Source organism: Erinaceus europaeus, chromosome 2 (assembly GCF_950295315.1).
Source record: "Erinaceus europaeus chromosome 2, mEriEur2.1, whole genome shotgun sequence".
In the NCBI taxonomy this organism is placed as follows: domain Eukaryota; kingdom Metazoa; phylum Chordata; class Mammalia; order Eulipotyphla; family Erinaceidae; genus Erinaceus; species Erinaceus europaeus.
In genome coordinates, this window is record NC_080163.1 from 147,347,908 (window position 1) to 147,357,405 (window position 9,498).

The 9,498-nt window shown below is 38.1% G+C and overlaps 1 pseudogene; it reads right to left on the reverse strand.

Annotated features, from left to right (window-relative positions):
• Window positions 1–3,381: 3,381 nt before the first annotated feature.
• LOC103118428 (spermine synthase-like) lies at window positions 3,382–5,770 on the reverse strand (annotated as a pseudogene).
• Window positions 5,771–9,498: the final 3,728 nt, after the last annotated feature.

Here is a 9,498-nt window from a genome sequence, read left to right on the forward strand (position 1 = left end):
AAAATCTGTAACAATACAATAAAAATAACTAATCTGAATTTTATAACTATGAAAAAAAGTCATGGGACATATACTGAATGGAGTATTTATTACTCAGCAGTGAAAAAAACTATGTAATGTGTTCATTGTGATTAAATGGATGGTACTAGCTGTGATTATATTTACAGTGAAATGGGGAAGTAAAGGACAACTACAGGATGATTTCACTCATATATGGGAAACAGAGAATTGAAACTCATTAACTTGAAGAAAAAAAATTTATATAGTCAACCTATATCTATAACCTTGGGAAAACTATAGAAGTTACTGATGAAGGAGGGTAAAGGCACAGAAGTTGTGTGGAATTTTACTTGTATTACCTTTCAATCTTGTAATTCACTATTAAATCACTAATAAAATATTAAAATATAAAAAGAATCTCAAAGTCTATGAATGTTAAAAAATATATATGTATATGCATACCTGGAAAACTTCTTAACTCTAATAAGAAATTTTATATTCTTCCTGTTATAAACATCAAATTAATTACACATAAAGGAAAAGATCCAGGCTGTGGGAACTAGGGAGTGGTGCACCTGGTTGGGCACAAATTACAATACATAAGGACCCAGGTTCCAGCTCCTGTCCCCACCTCCAGGGGGGAAGCCTCCTGAGTGGTGAAGCAGTGTTGGAGATCTCTGGTCTCTCTTTCTCTATGTCTCCCACTTTTCATCTTATGTCTCTATACAATAAATAAAATAATCCAGACTGTGATCCTATTTATACTGTGTAATACTGGTATCTACAAAGCGGTAATATAGTTTCTAGAAAAACAGAGTGTAAAGAATTTCAATTCAAGAGTCTTTTACGCAGAATGGTGTAATTTACCTAGAAGGCCAAACAACTCAATTATGATTTTATATGAATTCAGAGACTTTATCTTAATAGGAAAAAACAGTAGCTTAGAAAAGATTCTAAATGAACAAGTGAAGAAATGAGTAATCAAAATAGGAAAATGTGAAGTACAAATTGTGAACAACAAATCTGATAATGAATGAGAATATGTTTATATGTTTGCTTAGCATAAATAGGTGATGTTAGACTGAGAATATGTGACATAAATTCTAAGTGAAGGTGATATGTATACAGTAAATATGCTAAGAGATGGGACACAGAATCTAGTTATATTTTGAATATGACTGGTAGCTATGGTGGCTACAGTGAATACAGAAGATGAAGGAAAGGTGACTAGAATTTTTCACATGAATAGATATATGTGGGACCATTTACTGAAATTAGGAAAACTGGGAGAAGATCTGGTTTATCAAAAACAGACATTCTTGGTTAAAGGGAATAAGAGATCCAGTTTCCAATGAGGAGGGAGATGAGTTTGGTAGTCAATCAAGAGTACTGACACTGGGAGTCCAGCGGTAGCACAGTGAGTTAAGCGTAGGTGGTGCAAAGCGCAAGGACCTGCGTAAGGATCCCAGTTCGAGCCCCCGGCTCCCCACCTGCAGGGAAGTCACTTCACAAGCAGTGAAGCAGGTCTGCAGGTGTCTATCTTTCTCTCCTCTTCTCTTTCTTCCCCTCCTTTCTCCATTTCTCTCTGTCCTATCCAACAATGACAACAATAAACAACAAGGGCAACATAAGGTAATAAATAAAAATTAAAAAAAAAAAAAAGAGTACTGACACTAATGCTGGAGCTTATTGGGACCACATAGTTGTTTTATAGGAGCAATTTAAAACTACCTTTTTGTATATAGAGAGGGGAGCAATAGATGAAGAGTTAAACTCTGTGGTATGAAGTCCCAAGTTCAAGCCCCAACAGATCCTCTGAATCGCAAATGCTACAGTGATGCCCTGGTTCTCTTTCCTTCTCTCTCTCTCTCTCATGACTAAATAAATAAAAATATATAAATAAAACTCTACCTTGTGACAATAATATCCTTGGAAATCAACATTTCCGTGATAAATGATTTGGTTAAAAAAAGAAGGAAAGAATCAAGATACCCTGGCTCTTTTTTTAAATTTCTTATTTAATTTTATTCTTTAAAGTTTTATATATACTGATTCATTTTTTTATTTAAGAAAGGAGACATTAACAAAACCATATAATAAGAGGGGTACAATTCTGCACAATTCCCATAACCTGATCTCCATATCCCATCAACTCCCCTGGTAGCCTTCCCAGTCTCTGTCCTGGCTCTTTTGATCATCTATATTGTAAGAGTTAATACAGTGGACAGCCCTATAGAAGTCCCTATATGTTCATGTTAGGGGCCATCTAGAAAAATATAACTAAAAGACAGACACACACTGCCATGCATTAGGACCTTGGTTCAAGCCCCTGGTCCCTACTTGCATGGAGGACGCTTCATGAGCATGGGATTGTAGGTTCTCTCTCTCTCCTTCTCTACCTCTTCCTCTGAAAGAAGGAAAAAATGACACCTGAAGTGGTGAAGTCCTTCCATAGAAATCAAGCTCAATGATAACTATGGTGGCAAGAAAAGTCAAAAGGAAGGCAGACATATAGGCAGTATATAACTCTTAAACATGTATGTGTGTGTTCACACAAGCTATAAAACCATGGGTCATACTGATTTTTATTTTCAGTTTATAGAAATGGAAAAAAAAGACTCCATACATGTGAGCACATGGAAAGATTTACTTATTAGAAATGTGTTCTAAACTGGTCAAGATATGGAGAAAAAGAATCACTTATACTGTGGGTGAGAGTGTAAATTATTTCAACCCCTATGGAAAACAGTATGAAGGTTCATCAGAATATTAGAAATGGAGAGGCCCTGTGATTCAGCAGTTCCTCTCCTAAGAATCTATCAAAAGGACACAAAACAACTATCCAAACAAACCTTTGTATACCTATAGTCACAGTAGCTTAGTTTTTTTTTCTCTTTTGCAATTTTAATTGAAGCTATTCTATTTCTTACTTTCTTAGAAGCATCAAATTTTAATGTCTAAGTGAATTTAAGGGGAAAGAAACACCATCAAGAACGTCTACTAGAATAACAACAATGGTGTTCAGTCCTCCACACAACTGAATTGAGAAGTCTACCCAAACAAAAAATGCCCATACAGAAAGTAGGAAAAGAGGTAACAAAAACCACATGCTAAGGGATCAGTGCATTTAGCAGCCTTTGCTGTTCTGTCTAATCATCCATCCTTCAGGTGAATTTCAAATAATTAACACCCTAGGTCATTAAAATATACATTTTCCATTTGTTTTTGTTTTTAAATTACAATAATAATTTAAAAAAGAGTTGAAGGAATTCACAATCGATTGTCTGACTTGTTTTGATGTCATGTACAGTATGTGATGGTCAGGAAGACTATTTGTAGCACACATGTTTAGAGATTGATCTTCAAGGCTTAGCTTGAAGTCTAAAATACCCACAATTCCAAGTACAAAGGGACACAGACGATTTCCTTTGAGAATTCCACAGGACAATACAGGCGCACAAGTTGTTCTTCATAGAGCGACAGGGCTTCAGTCAAATTGACACAGTTCCCCTGTGTGAAATACTTCCCACCCTGCTTCAGTACTTTCATGGAGAGGTCAAGAATCATTCTGAGAAACTCCCATGTGGAATCTTCCTCTGGAGATATGGAGATTGAAACAGATGTTAGGTCATTTATCACATAATCAAACTCCCTCCCTTCTTTGGCATATCTCTTCAGTACTGGGATGCAGTCTTTTATCAGAACCTCACAACAGTCTCCTTCAAGATTGTCTAAGACATCGCCACATGTTTTTTGCATGTCCTTCTTACATCCATCAGTCACCATTTGGTCAGTCTCTACCATAGTGACCATCTTTGGTTTCAGTTTGAGTATTTCACATAAAATGCCACTGTCTCCATCTCCCAGGATAAGCATGTCTTTGCCAGTGTAGTCCTCTTTGTCATTTCCCATGATAGCATGGGTATATGCCAGATCACTCTTGGCCAGACTGATGTCCCCACTAAGGATGCGGATACTTCCAAACTGCTTTGAGTGTAGAATTTTAATGTTCTGGTAAGGTGAATCTTCATCATACACCACCTTATCTATGTCATACTCAACCAGGCGCCCATCGGCGGCGGTGGGTCACTATCTGTCTATGGCCTCTTCTCCAACGATGGGTGGTAATCGTTTCACCTGCCCAGTACTGTCCTGACTCAACTCTTTCATTTGCTTTTCTTTTTTTTTTTTTTTTAATTTTTTATTTAGGAAAGGATTAGTGAACAAAAGCATAAGGTAGGAGGGGTACAACTCCACACAATTCCCACCACCCAATCCCCATAACCCACCCTCTCCCATGATAGCCTTCCCATTCTCTAGCCCTCTGGGAGCATGGACCCAGGGTCGTTGAGGGTTGCAGAAGGTAGAGGGTCTGGCTTCTGTAATTGCTTCCCCGCTGAACATGGGCGTTGACTGGTTGGTCCATACTCCCAGTCTGCCTCTCTCTTTCCCTAGTAAGGTGTGTCTCTGGGGAAGCTGAGCTCCAGGACACATTGGTGGGGTCTTCAATCCAGGGAAGCCTAGCCAGCATCCTGGTGGCATCTGGAACCTGGTGATTGAAAAGAGAGTTAACATACAAAGCCAAACAATTTGTTGAGCAATCATGGATCCCAAGTTTGGAATAGTGGAGAGGAAGTGTTAGGGAGGTACTCACTGCAAACTCTAGTGTAATCCTGCTTTCAGGTATATATTTTGCAGTAGTTTATGGATACGTGTGCACATACGCTCTCTCTCACAGAAACTGGTGTATGTCTAGGTTATGGGACTTTGTTAGAAAGTGAACTACCTGAGATGAAATTAGAGTGTACTATAAAAGGAAAGGTCTCACCCGAGTAATGAAGCTGAAGGGTTGTCATTCCACACATGAAGTTTCTGGATACACTCTGAGGTGAAGCATGTTGAGATGGCAATCGTTGCTTTGGTTAGGTTGTGATCGGCGGATGCAATATTATTTGGTATGGATTGGGAGATGCATACGGGAAAGTGAGCCCTATCCAAGGGTGCCAGGACTGGGGGAAGTAGGGGCTCTATAGTGAAGATGTGAGGTTCCTGCTGTCTTAGGGTTCAAAAAGACAATCAATAGTTAATATTATCATCACATTATTTGTTAATTGGGTTAACTTTGAAAAGTCCCTTTGTTATGGTTTGCTGTACAGTACCCAGTATCTTGTATATAGCTGTGCTATTGGAAGCTTCTAATCTACTTGGTCTAGGCTTTTGAGAGAGTCCGCATATCAAATAACGTAGCCTATCTATTAAAAAGATTCAGTTTTTCTTTTGAGAACCTTTGAGACATACAATTGATTTCCCCCTCTCATATTAATTAACTACTGATTTATATGTCTACATTTTGCTAGGAGTGTACATAAACACCATTCCCATCACCAAAGGACCGTGACCCATCCCTCCCGCCCACTCCCACCCCCCACTGGCCCAGGAAGCTACATGTCTACCCCTCACCACTCGGTTTTTACTTTGGTGCCCTACTTACTCATTTGCTTTTCTATCTTGTTCAAAAGACTGTCAATTTCTTCTTTGCCTTGGGTAAAATAGCTCTGAAGATCCAGCAACACCAATCCATGTGGATAAATCCTCAAATTGGCAAAGCTGCCATTCTTGTTGATGTACGTCACTAGATAGCTGTGGTCCTGCCAGGTGTGCACCGACTCTGTCATGACCTGCTCCTGGAAAATGGACTGGAGGCCTTGAGGATGGTCTTGCCATTGGTTTTGGCACCAAGCATGAAGTCGAGTGTACTGTGCCATGCTGCTGTTATAATGCAGAGAGGCCCTGGGCCATTCCTGGGGGAGCAGATGTGGGAGACTGGGGGTCCTGTGTGTCAGGCTGTGGTCAGTGGGGAGTGCCCAGGCCAGGGAGGCCCAGGCTGGGAGGTAGTAGCTTAGTTTGTAGTAGCCCAAATCTGGAAGCAACCCAGATGTCCAAGACAGATGAGTGGCTAAGTCTCGAAACTTTACATCAGGCTCAACCTGACCTGACGCTGTTGACTGGCTACGGAAGAAGGGCAAACGCTAGAAGAAGAAGACAAAGTGGCTAAGAAAACTGTGGTATATATATATAATGGAATATTACTTGGATGTAAGAACAGATGAAATCTTCTCTTTTCTCATATTTTTGGTGGAACTTAAAGAAACACATTAAGTAAGATAAGCCAGAAGAAGGATAATACCAGATATTCTCATTTACAGGTGGTACTTAAGAAGCAAAGAAAGAATGGTGTTTATATACACTCCTATTAACTTATAGTCTCATTTATTTAAAAAAAAAGAAGCAAAGAAAGAAAGGTGGAAACACAGCTGAAACTTGGACTAGATGAGGTGTACTGTTGCAAAGCAAAAGACTCTGGACTGGGGGGCCAAGGTGGGTCTGGAAAGGGAAGAAAATATCTGGAGGCCAGGATATGATGGTAAAGATTTTAGTTGGTGGTAGGAGTAGTGTGCTGTCATCTCTTACCTTATCAAAAGAAAAAAAAAAAAGAAAATTAAAATGGTCCCAGTGATAATAACCCTGGTGGTGGCAAAACAAATTAACAAGCATTGTCTTTTTAACAAGGTTTGTCTTTTTTAACAAGGTTTGTCTTTTTTCTTTGAACTGAAAGCTAATCCTCAAAGGAAGAAACACTTCAGTCTTTGTGGTTTAGCAATGGTAAAAACCTATCATAAATAAAGTGTTTAGTCAAATCTTGTTTGGTTGCTTGTTTATTGTTACTTATTAGATAAGGCTCATCTAGTCCTCTGGAACCTGAGGTGGTTGGTATTTACTACATGGTAGATACAGAATATTAAAGTGATAGTATATCAGTTTATTTTGTTTATTTCTGAAGGGAAATATATATATTTTTTGCCTCTAGGGTTATTGCTGGGGCTTGGTGCCTGCACTATGAATCCACTGCTCCTGGAGGCTACTTTTTCCCTTTTGTTGTTTTTTCGGTGTTGTTACTATTATTGCTGTTGTTGTTGTTGGACAGGACAGAGAGAAATCGATAGAGGAGGGGAAGACAGAGAGGGGGAGAGAAAGATAGACACCTGCAGACCTGCTTCACTGCCTGTGAAGGGACTCCCCTGCAGGTGGGGAGCCAGGGCTCGAACCAGGATCCTTCCTCTGGTCCTTGCGCTTTGCACCACGTGTGCTTAACCTGCTTCGCTATTGCCGACTCCCTGGGAAATATCTTAACACAAAATAAGAGTAATAAATTCTAATTTAAGAGTTGAATTTGAGGGAGCCAGGAGGTGGCACACTTGATTAAATGCATACATTACCATGCACAAGGACCCAGATTCGAGGCCCTTCTCCCTAGCTTCCCAACTGCAGTGAAGCAGGTCTGCAGGTGTCTTTCTCTCCCACTCTACCTCCTCTTCCCTCTCTCAATTTCTCTCTGTCTTATCAAGTGTAATAGAAAAGAAAAAAAAAAGGAAAAAAATGGCCATCAGGAGCAGTGGATTCATAGTGCTGGCATGGTTATCACCCAGTGATAACCCTGGCAGCAATAAAAAAAATTGGAATTTGAAAGAAGTCACTTATTACTATGCACTCATTATAAGCCCTGTATTAAGAGTGGGGCAGGTGATCCAACAATTATTAAGATTTGATTTTTTTAGAGGTTCTCTGTAGAAGCCTGACACTTTACTAAAAGCACAGTATCATACTTTCAAACTTCTATAAGAACACTCAGCTTATTAGTTATGCTGTGTGAGTTCTGGGAAAGGTACACAATATTTATGGGGCTATGCTATACAGAAAAAAAGTTATTTAATTAGTACATATGATAACAGATGTGAAATAGAGGCAAAAACACTACAAATGAAAATAAGAGAGTATGACCCACCCAGAAAGCCTAAAAGTGGCAACATCAGCAACTTACAACTTGACAGGAGTTTATAATTTCAGCCAGGAGCTGAAATTATAAGCCCATTTATTTTTCCTAGAAAACAGCAATAGGATCTAATGGTATGTTAATGAACAGTACATTTTATTCTAATATAGTTCATACTCAGAACACAGTTTATCATATTTGATTGACTAGCAAAGATGAAAGATCTCACTGAATATTATAAAATATGCTTTATAAAAGGTCAAGAAAATTATGATCTATTCATTATTTTAAAAAATAATATGCATATGTATGGATTTCATTAAATTGATAAAAAAAAAAGCCTATCCAAATTCTACACAGCAACTAAAATAGTAGAAAATAATAGGGGCTATTCCCTTAGTATGAAGAAGTAGGGGCCGGGTGGTGGCGCACCTGGTTGAGCACATGTTACAATGCGCAAGGACCCAGATTCCAGTCCCCGGTCCCCACCTGCTAGGGGAAAGCTTCACGAGTGGCAAAGCAGTGCTGCAGGTGTCTCTCTGTCTCTGTCTGTCTGTCTGTCTGTCTGTCTCTCCCTATCTCCCCCTTCCCTCTTGATTTCTGGCTGTCTCGATCCAATAAGTAAAGATAATAATGGTAAAACAGAACATACCACTTGTCTTCGCTCCTTTGCTTCAGCATAGTCTTAGAAGGCCTAGGCGCTATCAAACTGCAAGGAAAGGCAAACACAGAAACAAAGACTTATAGGAGAAAGGGAATTTTTGTAGATGCTGCCATAAACACTACTAAGTTAACAAGATGAAGAGACAATACAGAACAGAGTTTAGTTGTGCAGCTAAATCAGAGTAACGTATCATTGATGACAATTATTCTAAAATTAATCTGGAATTTTTATTCCAGTACAATTATAGCAAAATTTCATGGCTAACTCAACAGTTTATCAAATATTTTAGTGTTTTTGTGTTTTATTCTTCATTATTTAAGTGAAACTAATAAGGGATAAGAAATAAAATTATTATTAATGCTGACATAGAAGAAAGACTGCCAAGCGGTAATAATAAATGAAGACAACAACAACAAAAAACAATGTAAAATCCACAGAATTTCCATTGCAAGTATAGAATTATACTCAAATAGCTAATAATTAGCCAAAGTCAATGCAATAAAAATGTGAGTTCAATAAACTATTATAAATTATTCAATAAACTATTATAAATTATTATAGTATAAACTCAAGAGACAGGTCTTAAAAGGTAAGTAAGTACAGTCAAGTTCTGGTAAAAATAATAAATATGATAATCTTTATACACTGAATCTATCATATGATCCAGCAATATCATATCAGAATGTAAATTCCAGAAAAATACTTGCACAGATTCTTAATTATATATATCTTTTAAAAAAATATTGTAGTACTGCATTCATGTACACAGGGAGAATGAATGTTAATTATACCCATTAGACATCATGCTAAATATACCACAGCACTATATTTTATACTATAATACATGTATAAACCTACTGTGGGACATTCAGAAGTGATACATTAATAGAGAATACGTATCTATTATGAAAATTCTTGCTTACTCTGCCTGGGAAATGCCAGCCTGGAGTGGTGAAGTCCTAGATATAGCCATTAAAAGAAAAAAAGAAGAAGATGAGTCATA